The sequence below is a fragment of the Pezoporus wallicus genome, unplaced genomic scaffold, assembly GCF_028554395.1.
Source record: "Pezoporus wallicus isolate ANWC-B61680 ecotype Strahan unplaced genomic scaffold, APGP_CSIRO_Pwel_v1 contig_593, whole genome shotgun sequence".
Classification (NCBI taxonomy): Eukaryota; Metazoa; Chordata; class Aves; order Psittaciformes; family Psittacidae; genus Pezoporus; species Pezoporus wallicus.
The window spans coordinates 6,455,885-6,476,342 of NW_026642342.1; the positions used below are offsets into that span (position 1 = coordinate 6,455,885).

The 20,458-nt window shown below is 40.8% G+C and overlaps 1 protein-coding gene across 9 annotated transcripts in view; it reads right to left on the minus strand.

Moving 5' to 3' along the window:
• ZNF644 (zinc finger protein 644) overlaps nt 1-20,458 on the minus strand; it is a 78,469-nt gene that overhangs the window by 36,440 nt on the left and 21,571 nt on the right. For 3 of the 9 annotated variants that reach the window (XM_057429161.1, XM_057429160.1, XM_057429153.1), the window contains exon 1: nt 14,887-14,970. The exons of 2 other annotated variants lie outside the window; for them this stretch is intronic. The gene's annotated coding sequence lies outside the window, so the exon portion shown is untranslated. Of the gene's footprint in view, nt 1-14,253; nt 14,552-14,658; nt 14,735-14,886; nt 14,971-20,458 lie in introns of those variants that run through there. 4 more of the 9 variants (XM_057429158.1, XM_057429159.1, XM_057429156.1 and 1 more) reach the window with 4 other exon arrangements.

A 20,458-nucleotide genomic window follows, 5' to 3' on the forward strand; every position in this document is an offset into this window, starting at 1 on the left:
AAGCAGCAACATTCTGTTGTCCAAATTACTCTCTTTACATACTATGCATTGTTCTAGAACTTGAAACTTGTATTTTATGTATGGGGTACAGATGCCTGTAAATGAGGCAGGATTCCACTGAAATCAGTCAGAAGACTGTTTTGTACAAGATACTGAAGGAAACTGTGTAATAAGATTGTGCCATAAAAATACTATACAGGTACAATCAAAGTAAATAAAACATACATGCTATTTGAGAAATATCATGTTCTAAGTATAGATACTTGCATTTCAAGTCATACGCAAGCATGTATTTTAGATGCATACTTTAAGTAAACGCCTTCTTAATTTTAACCACTGAGTAAGCCTTTGTAAGTCTCCTGAATAGAAAACAGTTTATCAACTTCATCTCTGCTCAATGCCTTTTCATTTGGGAAGTCTGACAGAGAACTTCACCAACCTTCCTCCCAGAAAACTACAGAAAATGGGATCTGCTATAGGTATACAGGACACAGCACACAGATGGGACCTTGATGAAGAGCAGAGGCCATACCTGCCATCAAATCTGCCACCTGTGGAATCCTGACACGCAGAGAAATACATCAGTTGATCTTCGCACATTCACTGCACTTCACTTTTCCCTTTCCTGATGTACTGCATTATACACCTCTGAACTTCCTCAACGTCACTACTCTTCTCTATTAATAAAAACAAAAAACAACTGCAAAGAGCTTACTCTGCAATACATACACTTGCATCCTTATGAAGGAAAATACAATACAGATCCCTGAGTAGATTCCACGCTAAAATCTGATCTTTATTTATAAATCTTCAAGCAGGAATTAGGTCAGCCATATTTTTCTTATTTTGAACCCAAAATATAAAAATATCTTAAACAAAAGCATTGCTGCATACAAAATACCTGCAAATATTACAGACTTCATTTCTTTACACCAGAATTATGTTCCCAGATACCACATCTTTTGTGAAATAGTATCAGGTTGTTTGTTTTTATAAATTATTATGAGAAGTGATCAATTCTCTGTACTGTTTGGTATTTTGAGGGTTTGTTTCTGTTTTTCACCACCCTCCCCCTCCCCAGGTTGTTTTATATGGGTATTAAGTTTAGTAAAACCATTAAGCTATTTTTTGAGGTAGAAAAAGCAGTAATAAGGTTTGAAAATAGAAATTAGTTTTTCCAATAAACAGATTCTAAACCAAGAAGCCTGATGATATCCATTAATATCTAAATGGATTTAAATCTCTGCTCCCACTAGGGACACTTTTATGTAAAAGCAGTATCTCGCACAATTTTTCTAAGAGTAGTTAAAGCAGCACATTAATAGTCAAGCCATGTTGTTACTGTAGCAACAATGATTTCTGGTAGCCATTTTCTCTTCAGCTTTAACACTGTTTCAAAGCCAACAGTCCTTACTGCAATCTCTGTTTAAACCCAAAGGCGGCAAACTGCTTAGCAGTTTTCTCTCTGCCTGCATACTTCAGATACCTCCCTCGAGTCTCTCTTCAGCCTAATGTACTTACCTAACACTCTTCCCTAATGCTGGACTCCCCACAGTCTCAGTTTACAATGAAAACGGAACAGGATGGCAGTCCATTTAAAAACAAACAACCTATCTATGTTTTGGAGACTAAACAGTCTGCAGGACACTCTGAAGAGCAGAACAGTGATGCAATTCATGATGTTAAACTGCAAGCTCTAAGAATGCACCTCAAGACAAGATCACGAGCTAACAGGCTTTATAGCCCTGGTCATCGCATTGCCAGCAGTCACAGAGAGCCCCTTCTCAGATCACAGATTAGAAAACCAAAGCAAGTGCTGTAGCTGAAAGCATTATCTTGGTGGATTGACATATCTCTGATTTTTCTATATCTAGAAAACCAGTTTAAGACAAAACTAACATACACATTCATTTCTATCCCCTCCTCTACATCTCTGCAGTCTTAAAATTACAACACCTGAAACACCTTCCAGGCTTGCTTAATACTGCAATGCAGTTCTGAAAAACAGGTTAAACCTAAAGTTCTACAGCTCAAAATCAGTGATAAACGACACTGTTTTCACTTCTTTCTTAAAAAATTATAAAATCTCCCTATCTTGTATCATGACAGTTTGAAAGAAAGCAATGTGGCGGCAGGGCACTAACAAGAAAGTGAAGTACATAAACATTCAGAACAGCAATGGGAGGAAGTAGTGAGCTGGTATTATTAGCATCCTACAGAACAGGATCCCAAGTCCAAATTCAGTTCCTCACAAGTTTGTTCCAGTTGAACAGGTAGCTATGCTGGGATCACGAGCTCTAATGCCCACTGTTGTCTGTCTAGACAGTGCTTTTGACTCTTCCTGTAGACCGTGGCAGGAAAGGGATTCTCCTTGTTCATAGCCCCAGCAGAAGTGTATTTTCTATGCATGTGAAAATGTAAACTCTAACATAAATTTCCTAGAGCTTTCATGCACACTTACATTTCCATAAGTATCTGTAAACCTCTGCTTATAAACTAGTAATATCTCGTATGTAAGGGCTTAAGCTTAAAATGAAGACAGGTTTATGCTGAACTCTGAACTGCTGTGGCTGAGATGTTATTCTGATACCCCTATGACAGTAACCTCCAGCAGAGGACAGAACAGACACTCTGGAGTATTAGCATCTGTAAACAGCACTGCTAACTCCCAAAGAGCCTGCTTGCGCATCAGAGGACTAAGCTATCATTACAAGGAATGTTCTAGTATGACAAAATAACCATATATAAAATAATCACCTAAAAATACAAAATCTAGTGGTATTCTCACTGCAATAGTTTTGTCCAAATATACATACATTTTATACAGTTAAGATTCAACTCCTGTTTACCAGATTTAAAGTGAAGGTACAAAATACTCTGCTTTCTAACTGGGCTCATATACATGCTATTATTTATCATCCATGAAAGATCACTTTGGGGAGTCACGTATACATAACTAGTAACATAAAGCCTGTCCTTCATTTTGCAGGAGCCTGCTTACTGATGACAGAGGATTGGTTTTGGTGAAGGAGTAAAGTTAGAATGTGCTCTCTATTGATAACTATTGAAAATGTTTTTTTTAAGTAGAGTAAAAATCCATTCCTCACTAAGCTACTCAGTGTTCACTCTTGGTCTGGTGGCACTTAAGGCTTCCAACACTGTCCATCATCTACTTATGTAGGAAAACCTATTTCCTACTTTAGATAAGCTGTAGCAATGCAACATAATTAAACCAATTGTGTTTTAGTATTACATCACTATGCTAGATAGCTGCATTGGTTGTCTGTGTCATTCCCCCCCCCCTTTCTTTTAATAGGAACAACCCACGTCTTACAACCCAGGTCATACTACCCGGTATGCAAACCAAACTGGGGCAGATGCCTCCACACACCTCTCTGAAATGTAGAATGAGACCAACAGTTACCATTTTGAACACTCCATTGAACCACAACAATCAGAGATCAGCTCTGACACATCTATGTCTCATTAGCAAGCTCCTAGTCATGGCCCTTGTGTCGAGTTTTATTACTAACACATTTAATTAACTTCCATACAGGGCTGTTTCCTATAACACCATTTCCAAGTGTTTTTGGAAAGTTACTAAGCCTTTGCTCAAAATTACTCCTTACTATGAAGCAGATATTCTCAAGGTCTACCCCAAGGTCTCTCTACCCAGGTTACACAGTATCTTGAGGTCTCTTTCTACACAGTTTAATAAACTTCTATGGAGTCTCCATGTCAGATTGCAAGATGGTGTAGCAGACCTAGGCAGGCTTCAAGGTTAGGGCTTCAACAATCTTTTTCTCTTCAAACTTGAATGCTTTAAATGCTTGTGGATTTTGTATCACTGTTCACTTCCTTTTGCTTAGCCATCAGAAGATTTCTATCTTTGATCCTTTTACTATTTAAACTAATTCTTCCAAACACGTAACAACCAGTGGACAAGCTCAGTCCTTCCAATTTGCATTTTTTTAGTATTAAGATGTCTGGGATTTTAGGTGTAAGTGTGCAGTGTTTCTTGCAGAGACTTATCTCTGTTCATCTGGATACAGGCAGCAAAGTATCTTGGTTTTTATTACCTTGTCACACCTGCAAATACGTAACTACCGGCCTACTTTTCACTAGCCAGCTGTAGTGACACACAGCCAATAAACTGAGGCAGGGCATGCAGCTTCTAACAAATACATTTAAGGGTCACAACATAACTTCCACACAACAAAACAAGAAAAATCCATTATATCGGATGTGTTTGGCCGCTTCATCACCACCATTTTGGTCATGTAACATAACACTGCTAGTCATACGAAATGCTGACCTCATGCTAAAAATGCTGATGTCTTCATCATATGATGAATGAGAGCAGTAGCTCTGGCTACAGGAAAGCACCCTTCTGGTACACCCCCAAAGAAGCTGTTAAGACTTTTAGGAATGACAACAGCAACAAGCATATTGGTTATCCTCACCTGTACACATCCAGCCAACTGGCTGTCCTGAGGCACCTCATCTGGCTGGGGATTAAAAATAACATATAAACTTGATTTGTCAATTTTCCTGACCAAAACTGATTTCCCAATCAAAGTTTCAAAAGTAGCTCAAGAAACAAGACATACAGTCTAAGACTGTTTCATATGCTTTACACTGGATTACAGGGGTACTACAAAAGAACCAGATCTGCATGGGCTGAAGTTGCATACAATTGAGAGTATAAAATTAATACACACACAGCTGGCATAAGCCATTCACATTATTACTCCATTTCAGAATACAGATACAAATGACAGGGTTTTTAACGGAGGCAAAGAAACCTGTATGTTTCCCATGCCTCCCTTGCACCCTAAAAAGCACATAACCCCGAGACACAAATATTTTCTTCTAGCAAGTAAACAGCAAGTAAAAAGCTTCTTAAAACAAATGGAAGCAAGCCCCCAACATAAAGGAAACTTTGCTGTTGTCCTGGACACCCACAGTTTCAATGACCACCAAAATACCTCCCGCAAAGACTTCATAAGCTCACACAGATATTGACTACGTCCCAAAAACTTAAGTCATCCTCATCAATAGAGGCTCCATGACTACTTTTAGGCCCATAAAGAGTTGACTATCTGCCTGTTGACTGGCCCCCAAGCTAACTCAGTATTGGTGATTTTGTAAACATACAAGTTAAGATTTTCAAGGTTAGTATTTTGTGTTTGTTTTCAGCTGGAGCACCAAAGAAACTCTGATCAACACAAAATGCTTAGACAATATCTGAGTGTGAAATCTTCTGGTTTAAATGGCTTAAAGGAGAGAGGAACTTTTCCTTAAGTTCATGGACAACACATAGAAGCACACTTAATTAGGGCAATTCTGATACGAATGCTCAGAACTTACCCAATTCCTACTTCATGAACTTTAAACAGCTTCTGAGAAAATAAAAGCCAGGAATTACTCTCCAGAACTCTGTTAGAAGTGCAGAAATACATAAAGTATTGCTACAAATTGAAGAAATAACATGTGTTTAGCCAGATTCACAAAAGAATTCAGAGAACAAATAAAACAGAAAACAAAATAAGTTAAAGCACAGAACAGGTCAACTTCTACCCAACTAGGCTTCAGAATACCCTAACCAAAGGTATTCCTCGACTATGTTTAAGCCTAACAGAAGATTGCTGGGAATTTACAGTATCTAGAGGAAAACAGTGTGATATTTGCGTCTTTAATTTTTTATGAGGTATAGGCAACCATAAAACTCTTAGATCTGTACTGAAGGTGAGACTGAAGAGAAGGGGAGAGGCGTTTCATAGTAGGGTGTTCTGTTGTTTTCTGGTTTGGTGTTTGGTTTTTTACCTTAATAGTGTTACCCTATTAAAAAACAAAGTGTGAATTCTGAATAGAAGAGTACTGGTAACAAAAGGTAACACTTTATGTTTGTGCTCTTTCAAATAAGCTGTTGATTAACATCACACAGCTTTGGTTTTTATTTCTGAATGCTAAAATATCCTTTAAGGTCAGGAAGAAATGCTAATGAAGATACAGTGACAAAAAACAGGAAGAAAAAAGACATTATAAGGAATGTAAAAAACAATGCTCTTTCACCTGCTGAAAATGGCATTCCAGAAGATGACTTAAAAAGAACAAAAGGAAAGTTAAGGTAAAACTGTTGGCCAGAATGAAAGTGAAGTCACAGAGAGACTACTGTGTACAAAATCACCCTAGATCCTAGTACTGATATTACTAAATTGGAAGAAGACTTTAAGATCATCATTGAAACCACAACGCAAGGGATCACTAATTAATCATCCCTCCTTTATTTTTACATCCTTTGAAAAACAGAATGCATTAGCATGCCTCAGGACCAGCTTACTAACTAGATCTAAAGCCAAGTTACTTGAACTATATTAAGCAGAACTTCATTTAAATCAGTGCTCAACATCCTAAACATCAAAATGATCACTCTGCAGAAGTCAAACAAATCCACTTTTCTCTAAACAGTTTAACAGACAAAAACCACCCAACTCACCTTTAATGTTCCAAATGACATGAAGAAATGTTCTGCTGGGATATGGGAGTACTTTTCATGCAAAAGTATAACCCTCTGTAATTCCCTAATGGACATTGCTGGACTACCAAAGAGACTGCAGAACACGGATATAGTCCCAATGTTAGTAAATGTCGATATGTTACCCTCAGTATAGCCTGAATTTAGAACATAGTATCTTGTTCCCTAACACAATACTCTTACATTGGAAAACAATAAAGAAGATTTAGTTTGTTTCTATGTAACCAGTTCTGGTGTCCTCAACATAAGAAGGACACAGAGCCGCTGGAGCAAGTCCAGAGGAGGCCATGAGGATGATCAGGGGCTAGAGCACCTCCTGTATGAAAACGGGCTGAGAAAGTTGGGGCTCTTTAGGCTGGAGAAGGCTCCATGGAGACCTCAGAGCAGCTTCCAGTGTCTGAAGGGGGCTACAAGGATGCTGGAGAGGGACTTTTCATCAGGGACTGTAGCTGTAGGGCAAGGGATGATGGGCTTGAACTTAAAACAGGGGAAGTTCAGGTTAGATATAAAGAGGAAGTTCTTTACTGTGAGAGTGGTGAGGCTACCCAAGGATGTTGTAAGTGCCCCATCCCTGGCAGTGTTCCAGGTCAGGTGGGACAGAGCCCTGGGCAATATGGTCTAGTGTGAGGCATCCCTGCCCATGGCAGGCAGTTGGAACTGGATGATTTTAAGGTCCTTTCCCACCTAAACCATTCTATGATTATATCATTCTATGAAATGTTTAGAAAGATCTGTCTGGAGAGATGGGAAAGGAACACACATAAACTGTGCATACACTCACAAAACTCCTGCAATTATTAAAAAAAAACCCTCTCCCACTATAATACTGCAGTATTTTTTTTTATTTTTGACATAAATCCTTGCTCGTCTACCTCTTGCACATCACCTTCTCTGGTAACCTCTGCTAGAACTTCACTGGATTCAAAACCGGAAGACAAATTCCCAAGTTCTTTTTAGCGTCTAGAAAACATTTCTAAGAATGAATTATCACAGTACCTGTATGACATTTGTAGAAAGAGTCTGACATTGTGGTTGCATAGGAACCTGAACGGTTTCTCCCAAGTCTCATTACTATTTTGGTTCTCTCCCTTATGCAGAAGTAAGTTATGCTTGCTAATGCAACATTACTGCTGGTAAAATTGTGACAAGCAACAGCAGCCTTACAGTCACAGTAAAAGTACACTTAGGGAACATTTTTTTTCCTGGACAAACTGTTTCTCTTCCTCTCCAAGCCTCACACAGGCCAGGAAAGAAGCTCTCTTATGTACCACCACTTTCACCCGCAGGTAATAGCAACAACAATCAGAGTGAACTTAGCCAGAAAGTCTCATCAGGAACATGGCACTGAATGCTAGTGATGTACCTATCTACCTTCAAAACACTAACAAAAGAAAGGTCTGTGAGAATCCATGCTAAAGTAGCTCATCAGCAAGCCTATCACTTCTCAGCACAACACGTGTCACTATTGACCAATACACTGAAGTCTTTCTAAGGACACAGAAAAAGACAATCACTATCCCAAAGTACCAAAGAAAACAAGTCAGGCAAAACAAACCTTCAGAGCTTTTCCCAAAGGAAGGATGCAGAAAGAATATACAATAATATCTACAGTCTTCTTTGGTTTATGTAACACACATGCAACATTTCCACCTCAGCTCCATCAGCATTTCAGTTCAGTTTGCATACCAGACATGTGAGTTCCACTCCCTCCCATTCTGTAATTGCTCCAAAGCCTCTAATTTTTTCCACTGCAGCTTACCTAGGCTAATTCATCATCATGTGTCTCCCCCAACTTATCTTTTCCCTTTTTCCTCAGAAGAAAACTGCCAAAATATATCTTTTCCATTTATAAGTACCCTAATAGGGAGCACTAACTGCTATTATGTTCTCAACTTCCCAGAAGACAAAAAACTGCTTTAAAAATCACTTCAGAGTTCTAACATTCATTATAATTTGCATACAATGCAGTTATTTTCATTAGACGCCACAGGTTCTAGGTTTTAAGTATTTCTCGAAAACAGATTAGGTGATTTCACTTATGTCAATACATATATATATTAAAGAAGGAAAAAGGAAGCAAAAGAGGACAGAGTACGCACTTCACTCTATGAGAGAGCTGGGAAAAGCCAGCTGCAGAACTGTCACTTCCCATTCCCTGTGACAGCACATACAATCAAGACTTTCTCACAGAAGATACACTCAAAACAACTATGGTATTAGACAACAAAAAGCAGCACTTCTGTGTGAAGAAACAGATTTATTTATATTGGCATTTTTCAGGCAAAGGCTGTCCTCTTGAAAATATCATTTCTAATACCAAACCAACTAAAAGTAACAACAAAAAATTTCCCTTTCTCCTTCCTCCCCACCAATTATCACAAGGGAACACAGAATCTGGTGTCTCCGGTGAAGGCTCCTAAGAACATCTATAAGAATACAGTTTCTTTGCAAACTAAATCATTACAAACACAATAAACACTTCAATAACTACAACCACTGTTTTGCTGAAGCCTAATTTTAAGATACAAATTCTGTGAAGTTCCTGACTCTTCTGACTGAAAAAGAGAAATATGGAAAATAAAGTTAATATTAAGAGACAGTTTTTGAAACTCTACAGCCACAAAACTGTTGCACAAGTCTACAATGAAGATTGAGAAAGTATCAGCAGCAAGTATTACAAACATTAAGGACTTTCTCAAAAAGTAGTTATGAAGAATTACATCACAGAGTATTCCTAGGAGAGCTGAGCAGCATCAGAAGCAAACAGAACTATTCAGAAGACAGCCACTCAAGACAACAAAACCTGAAGTATAATAATAATATTATTAATAATAACCTACCAACCAGAATATTCAATGAAAAGCAGCAAACCAAACCAAACCCAAACCATAACCACTACCCATCACCCCCTGACTGCAGCCAGACAAGAAACAGGTATCTACCACTTCCTACCAGCAGCGGCAAGGAGCAGCTTCAGAGCTGCCATGCTTTAGAAGCAGATGTAAGCAATTTTTCCAATGGTAGTCCCCTGACCTACTGTTATTTGCCTTTTCTGGAAGCAAATCTTGAGTGGAAAACCCATCCCTGTCCCCGTCAGAGTCACAGTGGGAAAGTACATGGGATAAAACACAACTCATGCTATCAAAGCACCAAATTACTGTTCTGTGAACAGGCATGCAGGAGGGATTCATCACTACTTTTCAGTATTAGAATGATTACATTTGTTAAGGAACTCCTCTTTTTTTTCCACTCAAACTAAAAAAGGATACATCAGGTAAAAGCCTGTAAAGAAGGTTAATTATACGAGACATACACCTTACACCTTATTTTTCTTATGTTCCATTACTTTGCTGTGTAAAGTACCTTTACAAAGGCTAGCAGTTGGCCCAAGAAAGTTACAATCATCTCACTTCTTGTCTTCAGGTGCAATTGGGCAAATCACTACAGCACCTACAATTCCCTCCATCCTCACAAAATAATGTCCCTTTACATATACAAAACTTCTGACTGCAAATATCTCAGACTGCAACTTCTACGTTTTTTATTTTCACTCAGAATAGAGTAAGACCGTACCCTAAACAGTATGGCAAGTATCTAACTTGCAATGATCAGCATAATGAAAAGTTACCACACACTAACAGTAGGCCTGAAATATTCCAAAGCCCAGCAATCTGACCTTCATTCTGATTTGAGCATGAACTTTGCATCCTCTGGATTAAGTCTGAAGAAATAATGAATTACTAAATATTCCATCATCCTTCAACCAGTCGCTCATATGTAAGATTAAGCACTCAGTATCAATCAATAAATGTCAACTAAAGATTAACCACTTCTAGTAGCTGGATTTAGTCACATCTGAAACCAGCAGTTCCCACGCCAGAGGTATCTCCTGGACTGAGACTTGTCTGTATTACCAAGTTCACTTAGAAATACTGAGTTAAGATTTAGTGCAACAAAAACTAAAAAATGCGTACTCACTGTTAAGACACTTTCTCCCTCTTTAACCTCATTGGCAACACATAAGGATGTTGCTGCAACGTTTTGTCAACGTAACAGCTGCTGAGTGGAGTTGAACAAGGACAGAAATGAAGCGCAACCCACTTCTGGATTTTTCCGTTCCTTACACTTAAAAAAGCTTGCTCTACTTCAATGAGGTGACTCCAATTACGAGAAAATCCCAAGAAACCTGGGCAGCCTTCGTACCAAGACACAACACCCATTACCTGACACCGCATCCCAAGCTAGGTAACATGACTGACCCATGACTATCATGTCCCTTCCCATAGCCAGGAAAAAACACACCTCAGAACTTTATGCAAACTCATGACATGGTCTTTCCTGACAGGCAGCTGTGATTTGAGCATCAATCAGACTACAGCTCACAGTATGACTGTACTGTAGAGGCACATCATGTTTGTGTCCATCATTACACCACCAGGAAAGCCTGAGCAACCACTGCACACCCCTGCCTATCAAAGAGAAGCTTTTCTACATTTCTGTGGACAATATGGGCAGGATTTTTACACCATCACTGCTTGTGTGAACAGTTCTCATTAACACCAGTTTTGATTTAGGGGACACAATGTATACAGGCATAAAAGTGTATGGGATTTTTTTGTTTGTTCGGGTTTTAATTAAGCATGAAAAGGATATTGTTTCCTGATACTACCAACCACATGAAATCCTTTAACCCAGGCAGTATCTTTACATATGTCATCCAGAATGACCAACATTCACAGTTTCCTCAGGTAGCTTACGCTTTTCTTCCAGTAGCTATATGAAGTTTTCCTCTACACAGGGGGAAAAAAAAAGAAGCACCAAGGAAAAATGTTAACTATCAAAAATCAGCTTATATTTAGAGTGCTCAAGAAGATAAACTGACGTATTTTTAGAGAAGACAGACTTGTTTTGGTTTATTTCACCAGGGATTTCTTTACACTCTCAAGTTGGGTGGACACTATTTTCATCTGACGGAATCGAGCTTTGGAGGCTATGACAACTGAAATCAGTCTCAAAGTCAACTGAAGTGAGTGCAAAATTGTTCAGATATAACCTAATTTTATTAAATTATTTTCCTCCCCATCTCTGAATACACAGTGCAGTACATTCACAACCCAGAGCACCCAGGGAACTAATTCAATCGGCCTTAAAATAACTGTAACATTAGTGAAGTGCATTTGGTATTACAATAATAGAGGGAATAAAACAAGTATCTTAAGGCAGTCCTCTAAAAGCTGCATCACTGGAACTCTGTTGATTACAAAAAGCTGGTTTTAAATGTAAAAACTTGTGGAAAGTGAGTTATTTCCTAGCCAGACACACACAGACAGTCAACAACTGTTCAGAGACCTTTAATTCAAACCAACTTCAGGTGAAACTTCACAGCAAGTGACACTAGTCTGTGTTTCTTCCAGTATGGAGTTCTCAGATCTTTTGCAGATTGGTACAAAGCCTGAAAGTGTTTGAAATCAGTAACAGCGTGTGAGCACGTGTGTGTTTTATTACCATGGAGAATTTAATTCTCTTTTGCAGTGCTGTTTTCTCCAGAAGTGACTTCAAAAGGTGCAAATAAAAAAAAAAAAGTATATGTGCTAGTAGGTTCTGGTAATACTTGCAAGTATAAGCACCATCTATTCCACAAGAAATCCCACTGACAACCCTTGAACTCAGTGTCCATACTGAATTTCAGCCTGCACTGTTATTTTAAAGTGGAAGGCATTGCCCTATTGTTTAACATCCTGTTTATCCAATTGCTGATACTCCCATTTCAATCAATTGTTGCTGTAGTAAATAACCTCACAAGGATGCTCCCAGTGATCTGTGCCTTTTCCTCCCACCAGTGAGGTCACCTGTTGAGATTTCAAGACAGCAGTATTCCCTTTTAGCATTCATTCAGGAACTCTCATACACGTTTTGTTAGGCACATTCCTTCTAGTGCTGTTCAGTATAAAATAAGATTCTGGACTTCATGGAACTTTGGGAGGGGAAAAAAAAAAAAAAAGAGTCATAGTAGTACACCTTAGCTCTGATTTTGATATAATAATACTGGCCAAAGATATAATTTTAATTATATATACACAAGATACCATACAGAGTAGAGAAAACAAAAGTATCTTTAAAAAGCAAATTTTCTTTGGTGACATGAGCAACTTTTTACTCCATAGAACTCCTGCTCCTTGGGTAATTTTATTATTAAAAATAAATCTATTTGAATAAATGCCTGAGAGCAGAAGAAACTGTTTTAAGACAACACACTGAAGATTATTAATTTCAATTCTTGTATAACTCTGCACCACATCCCCTGCAGTTACACTGGACAGGTTTGCAGCATCAGCTCTGACTGTAAGTCAGTGTAATAGGATTGTTACACTGCGCTGCTCCTCCATACACTCTAAACTCCTCTCCAATAAGAAATCTGCTGCATTTTCTCTGCATATAAGTGACCCACTAAAAGCTTTCCAGATCTATTCTACATTGTCTAATCAGTCCATTTATTCTGCCCTCAAATTACCTGCCTTGCACCAGTCAGGTAATGAAGAATTCTATGCAGAAGAATCACATTAAGTTACCAGAACGCTGAAGCAATTCACACTCAACTGTGAGGAATCTTCTCTTTAAAGATCTGTTTTATAATGGGAATGAAAAATTATTTTGCCACTTATACAAAAAAACCCAATATATTGCTGAAACTTCTCAGTAAAAGGTACAATTCCAGAGATGCTTATCAGCTTCTTAAGTGTCTTTGTCCCATGTGTTAATTCATTAGTTTATACAATGTGAAATGGCTTCTTACTCTAAAATCTGGTGCACATTCATTCCCCATATGTGCCTGAAATCTAAGTTCCATGACACAATCTTCATAATTAAATTATGTGCTAGAAAGGGAAGGAGGGGAGGCAGGAATCAGAATATCACTGCCAATGAGATGTTGCTTAAAGGGACAGAGTTGTGTACACTGAGAGAAACCTATTTTGATATAACATGCTCGGTTTTCATTACAACCTTGTCAGTTTACAGCCCACACTACCGCAACACAAGTATTTCCAGCAGACTAAAGGTTACATATAAGCTGTAAAAAGAAAGAAAAAAATTTACAGATTTCAGACAAATGACATTGGTCAAGACGATGCTCATCACTGCAACCTGGCGTAACACGAACTTTGCCAGAAAACCCGCCAGACCCTGAAGCAGACGGGAGCCTGAACAAATGGCTTCTATACCTGAACACTTAACTTTTCCTTCGCTGTTGTAAAGCACCTCGGCACCGGGTCCGCGCGTCCTACAGGCAGCAGCACTGCCCTGGTACGTAGGGCACACCGGCCAGCCCTACGGCGGGAGAGGAACTTGCCAGCCGTTTTTAACACTACCGTGCACTTCAGAGCCGCCCTGTTTCATGCCAAGAAGGAAGGGAACGAAGGGTGAGGGAGTACACCGCACGCTTCCCATGCCCCAGAACAGCAGCAGGCAGCCCTTCCCGAGGTGACCGTGAGCCCGGGTTGGCACCGTGTGACAAGCCGCTCTAGCGAGGCCAACGGCAGCGAAGCGGCGAGCAACAGAGCCTAGGTCCGCCCAGCATGACCCGCCGTGCCGCCCTGACACATCGGGGCAGGCGACGGGAAGGGACCGACGCCTCCCGGAGCCCCCCAGGGTGACCCTGGCCATCACCCTGGGGCGACAGCATCCTCCTGCCGCGGCTGCAACACGCGCGGCATTACCTGGGTCCCCGCGGCCCCGCGCTGCTGGCGGCCCGGCCCCGGGCGGCTCTCCCCGCGACCTAGGCCCCGCCGCGGCGGCACCGGGCTGCCCAACAACTCCGCGCCTGGCAATGGCGGCGGCCCCGCTTCCCCCTCCCAGCTCCGCGCTCACTGGCTGCGCCGCTTCATGTGACTGAACAAAAACCTCCTCGGCACGGCCCTTTGTGTCCTACACAGACGGGGCACCGGGAAGGCCGCTCGCCGGCTCGGGGAGGGGGCGAAGGACGACGGCGAGTACGGAGCGAGTCGATGAAGAGTGCCGGGGCAGGGATGGCAGCAGCGGCGGGAAGCGCCTCGCGCGCTCTCTCTCTCTCTCTCTCTCACCCACCCTACCCTCGGCCGCGCCGCCACATCCCGGCCACTTACCGCGGCGCGGGCGGCTGCGGCCGAGCGGCGGTGCCGCAGCGGGCCGGTAGGCGGCCGCCATGTTCCCCGGTGCCGCCCCGCCCGCAGACAGCCCGTGCCACCGCCGCAATGCCGCTCGCGCCCCCCGTCCTTCTTCCTCCTCCCCGCCCCCCCCCAACTCCCGGCGTCCGGCGGGGGGAGGAGGGGAGGGGTGTAAAAAGAATAGAAGCAGCATAACGGGAAACTCACGGGGCTCGCGGGTGTGCGTCACGCCGGGGTTACGTCGTGCGCGCGGCGGAGTGACGTCACCGCGCACGCTGCCCGGCCCACACCGCTAACTAACACACACAGAGAATACCGCACGCACACGCGTCCCGGGGAAGGGGAGGGTGCGTAGCACGCATGCGTGAGTACTTCCCGCGCCGGTGGCGGGTGGCCGTCACAGCTGCGCGCCTGCGCCCACAGCGCGGCCCTCGACGGGTCGGAACCGGCGCGGCGCCGGGGTAGAGGGAAGTGCCGCCCGGCGCGGCCTGCCCTGCCCTGCCCTCCTGTCCCCGCCCCCGCGCGGTAGGGAGCCGGCTGCCGGAGCATCCCTGGCCAGTACCTTTCCCACACAGAGTGCAGAACTAGGTCAGGTGCCGTGGGAGCTGTGCAGAGGCCGCGGAGAGAGGCAGGCTGCCCGGAGAGCCGTGCGGGAGGGGAACAGGGAACCGGAGAGCGGACAGGAGGCGAGCTGGGCACTCAGTCCGCTCGGGGCGGGGGGAAGCCATAAGGGGACACCGGGAAAGGAGAAGCGTTCGATGCTTTTTTTATTAACGTTACTGACGGCAAACCCCGATTGAGGGAAAAAATGTGTAGAGACTGCTCTGATAAACTGTATCTTTTTCCTTGATTTGCTGGGCTCGAAGGATTTCACACTAGTCAGCGGTGCGAGCAGTCATCACCAAGAACTCAAAGACAACTGAGATTTCAGGAGAGCGGAAAAGGAGAAACACGGCACATAGAATTCAAAAGGGGGGAATAGGTAGAGCCAGGAGCTGTCAATCATTCCAGCCTCTATTCCCAGAAAAGGAATGAAGCAAATAATCGCACATCTTTAAATACATAGTAGCTAATGAAGTGGTAAGTTAACAGCCAACATGGATTTGTCAAGAAAATCACATCAAGCCACACTCATCCTGTCACACTGTGATAGTGTAACAGGCCTTGGATGGGAGTAGCAGTATCTGTTGTGGCTTGACTTAGGTAAGGCTTTTGACACCATCTCAGAGAACTCTTAATTGAGCAAGCAAAAGACATAGCGTAATGAAATGACTACACAAAACTACATCAGCAGTGCTTCATTGTGACAAACAACAGGATATAGCAAATACAGTTCCTTGGAGGTGGGTATGTCTGGAGTTTGGTACCAAATCTAATGGTGTGAATGACCAAGTACAGTTTACATTGAAGGGCTCTGGCAGGAATTCCAGACCAGCAGAGCTGGAAGCATGTCACAAGACAAGAAAAGAATTCAAAATGCTCCTGACAAACTGGTTGCAGAAATAGGATGTAATGGAATAACTACAAGTGCCAACTTCAACATTTAAGCAGGAAAATAACAATTGCACAATGGCAAGACTGGGAACAGACAAATAAACACCAGGTCTTCAGAAAAAGGAATGGGAATCAGAATACATAACAAACTGAACATGCATCAACAATGTCACACCATTGTGGAAAAAAGCTGCAGTACAGGAGAGATGTGTAAACAGAGCTGTTATATCTAGGACATACGGAGAAGTTCTTCTCTTACTTAATACTGGTAAAGTCTCATCTGTAAGATTCTGTTTGGGCTCTGCATTTCCAGAAAAATTGCTTTCATAAAAGTCCAACAGAAGGGAATACATGGAAGGGGAAAAAAATAACAATGTTTTTAAAAGACATGACCCTAATTGAGAATAGGCATGCTTGAGGTTTTTTAGTCCAGAGAAGAAAAGAGTATGGGGAGAGTAAGACCTTGTTCTCAAAGCACTGCAGAGGGGGCAAAAATTAATTGAAAGAAATTCAGGTTAGACATAAGGAAAAGTTTTTGTATGACATGGATAAGTGGATGGAGTATATCCTCTAGAGGGTTCTGGAAACATCATTAATGTATTTTTAAGACTAAGTTAAATATCCCTAAGAAAAGTTTAGAAGCATTTGCTCTGCTGTGAGATAATGGCGGCAGAGCAGGTAATCACTGTTTCCAGCATCATAACTGCGGTTACGATCCAGATAGCTATTCTGATCCTGGTTTTTCCTGATAGACATAAATCCCAGAGACATTTAAACATTTCATGTGTTTGTGTGATCTTAGGCACAGGTGTAGATATCTCCTTTGGGAGTCCCTGTCATGATACATTCTGTATAGCTGTATAGCAATGTATGTCACATGCTCAGGTAATTTGTTAACTTACAAACTTTATACTGAACTATAAATTCCACACGGAAAAATAATGTCTTTGTTAGTCTGAATCACAGCTTTTTCTTTTCTTTGTTTCTTGGTTCATTTATTTTCATGGTATCAGATATTAATTTTCCCCACAATCCATGAAATACTTGGGTTTCTCTGGAGAGCTTTCTAGTTAGGAAAAGGTGGTGTGAATGGTTTATGTAATGCAACTGAGACCCACCAAACTCATCTCATTAGAGATGACTAAAAGGCCATTAAATAGGCCAGTTTTTAATCTCCATTGAGTTTGACTGAATTCAAACTGATAGCCCATAGGCAAAAGGCTATGAATTTCATTAACAGTACCCTAACGCACTCAATCCCCTAATGAGTGCTAATGTTATTCTTCTGAGAATTAAGCTTGTTTTCTGAAAAGATACATTTGTAAAATCAAGTTCTGGTATTTTGGAGCACATATGGACAGGTTTGCACTGCACTTAATTAAACACAAGAAAGATTATCACTTCATGCAATGCACAGATTTCTTCTAAGGTTTTTGGTCATATGTGCTCCATCCTAGCCAAAATGCAAACAACAGAAACTGCAAATATTAATTCTACCCCTATACTTCTTCCTGAATATCATTTTACTATACCAAATCATTTTAAAGCTCATCAAGCTTACATATATTTTGTCCCCCAGAAGATTATTTTTATGCAACAATTCTTCCTTCAGTTCTGCAATTAATAGTTGAAGGAAACCACCAAATTCTACAAAAGCATTAACTTACAGAAGAAAATGCAGTGGTTTATGATATTTCACATCTGTTTCTAAACAAGTAAAAAAGTAAAATGCTCAGCATAAAGAAATATGAACTTTAGTTCTAATGCTGCCAAATCTCACAATCTTATTAAGAGTTTAAAGATACCTTAGTTTAATCCCTCACCTTACTACTTGAGCTAAAAGGCCCAGTTCCATAAGCAGCAGTAGACTCAAAAAAATGCTTATGATCCACAGAGTGCGTGGATCCAAATTAAAATCCACATTTGGTGTGAATTCATGGAGCACATAGCTACAGTGTTCCAAAAAAATGACAGTGTGGTAAAGGATTACGTCTAGTGGTGTCAGAACTCGTTTTGATTCCTAATTTCACCAGTTTTGCCATTTAGGCTCATAATATGTGAAAGGTAGTAGACAATCTTAAAGGCTGCATATTGGATTAGGAAGACTTGAGAAATACATACAAAATGACACAAAACTGGAGTGCATGAAATAGAAGATTGTGAAAGAAAGTATGTGACCAGTAAAGGACCATACAACATGAGTTCTGAAAATGAAGCCAGATACTGCTCAGCTGGCTTTTTGTTTCCAGGAATTCTGGCTGTGTCCTGTATTCCACCAATATCCTGTATCCACCAATGCAGACAAGGCCTAATAATGATTAAAACAGCATTTGAAAACCTCTTGAGGAAACGGTATCTAGTTCCTCTTGGTCTTCAACATGGCTATAAAAAGCTTAAACCAAGGCAGGCTCTTTCATGTTGGCAGCAAAATATGATTAACTGAAACCCATTTAGAAATGGTTTCTTCATATAAACATTTTTGTAGCTGAAGCTGCAGAGGGAGAGTTGGAGCAGGTCTAAGCTGAAGCATTTGGAATGAAAGACTGCAAATGCCTCCTTGTAACACACACAGCAAAATCCCAAATGCCTGGAGGGAAGAACTTTTTAATGATAATTTCTTACATTTATATAGCACCTTTTATTCCCTAGGACCCCAAGCACTTCATTAGCTCTATGCTAAAAGCTTCACTGCAGAAATACAGCCAGTATATGCATGATTTTCTGAACGTTTCATTTCCAGGTGACACATTTCTTTCAATAACAAAATATTCTGCTTATCCCATATATAGCAACTGAAACACCAACATATAAAAGATTAAACTGTATAGTTCTGAGCTGTAGAATAATTTAAGCCTGTATGATTGTCATGTAATGGATACATTGAATTTATCCCATCCATTTCCCCTCTCCATTTATTACTTTGATCTCATCTTTGCATCGTAGCCTTTGGTAGAAAATTGTGTCTTCCATAACATTTTCAAAATTGAAATGCTCCTTGATGTCTGAATTTCAGACAAAAATGGGGTTTATAGGAAAAAGTAGCATTTTTTTCTTAAATCCACTATTAGAAATTGAGAAAGCAGAGGAGTTTTTGAGTACACAGGACATAATGCTTTCTTTTTCCAGCTAAGATGGTTGTTTGAATAAAACATCTTGCCTTTACCTACAAAATTCATCTTGTCTTTGCCCTTAGACTCTCGTAACTACAAAAACAAGGGTCCATAAACATGATGTGAAAGGTATCTCTGTGTTGTTGCTCAATTTGCCACAGAGTTTTTATTTCCACCCTACAGAGATATTTTGGTTTCTTGGCCTTTCCTACAAAGATATAGTACTCATTTCACCAGTTTCAACATATTTAGGAACTCAGTGCACTGTCTGTTTCAACAAACAGTAACTAACATTATTTCCATTTAAATTTTAGAAGAATAATGAAATGAATTGGAGCAGCTTGATTTATTTCAACGCTAAAAATCTAAAAGAAGAAAAATTTCTTAACTCTTTGTTGTTTGAGCTGTTGATTCATGGTTTTTGGCTTGCTTGTTTCACAGGCTCTTTTGAAATACAGCTGTCAGTGATAATTAAAGAGGATTCTCTAGTATTGTCTATATTTCAGGCAGAACAAAAATGCATTTTATGTATAATATGAATTTAGTCTCTGCCACAAATCAAGATATTCCAGTCATCTTTGTCAGCATCAATGAAACTTGCAGAATTGCAGTAAGATGACAGTAATAATATAGATAAAATTAAACCCATTAGCCATTAAAACCTATGCCTGTTTTAACAACCTTAACCAAGGTAAGGTTGAGTCCCGAGATAAAATATTTTGCAACAGAAGGATATTCAGAAGGTCTCCCTGGCTAAATATTGCCACTTGCCCCTGTGATTTGCCTTTGTAACTGTTGCACTTCTAGCTAGGAGAATTTCCCACATTACATGATGAAGACAACCGTTTTCCCATTGCTAGGTTTCTATCCACAGGCACCAGGACGAAAACACCCATGTTTGTTGCTTAGTCCTGCTCCCCTTGGCCAGGCCTGCGCCAGCAGTTACAACACAGCTTTTGTCAGGAGGAAGCAGCTTCTTACCCAGCCTCCCACAGTTGTCCCCTGTTTTCGGTCTCACCACTGAGGAGTGTTATTGTCATCTACCACAGAGCAGAGAGAAGCAGCTGTTGGGGCAGCACTATCTGCCTGGCACATGAGTCTCCATTCTTAGCTGCTCCTCAGGTAACCACCATAATAAATGTTATCAATTAACAAATACTGGATTGTCAGTAGTA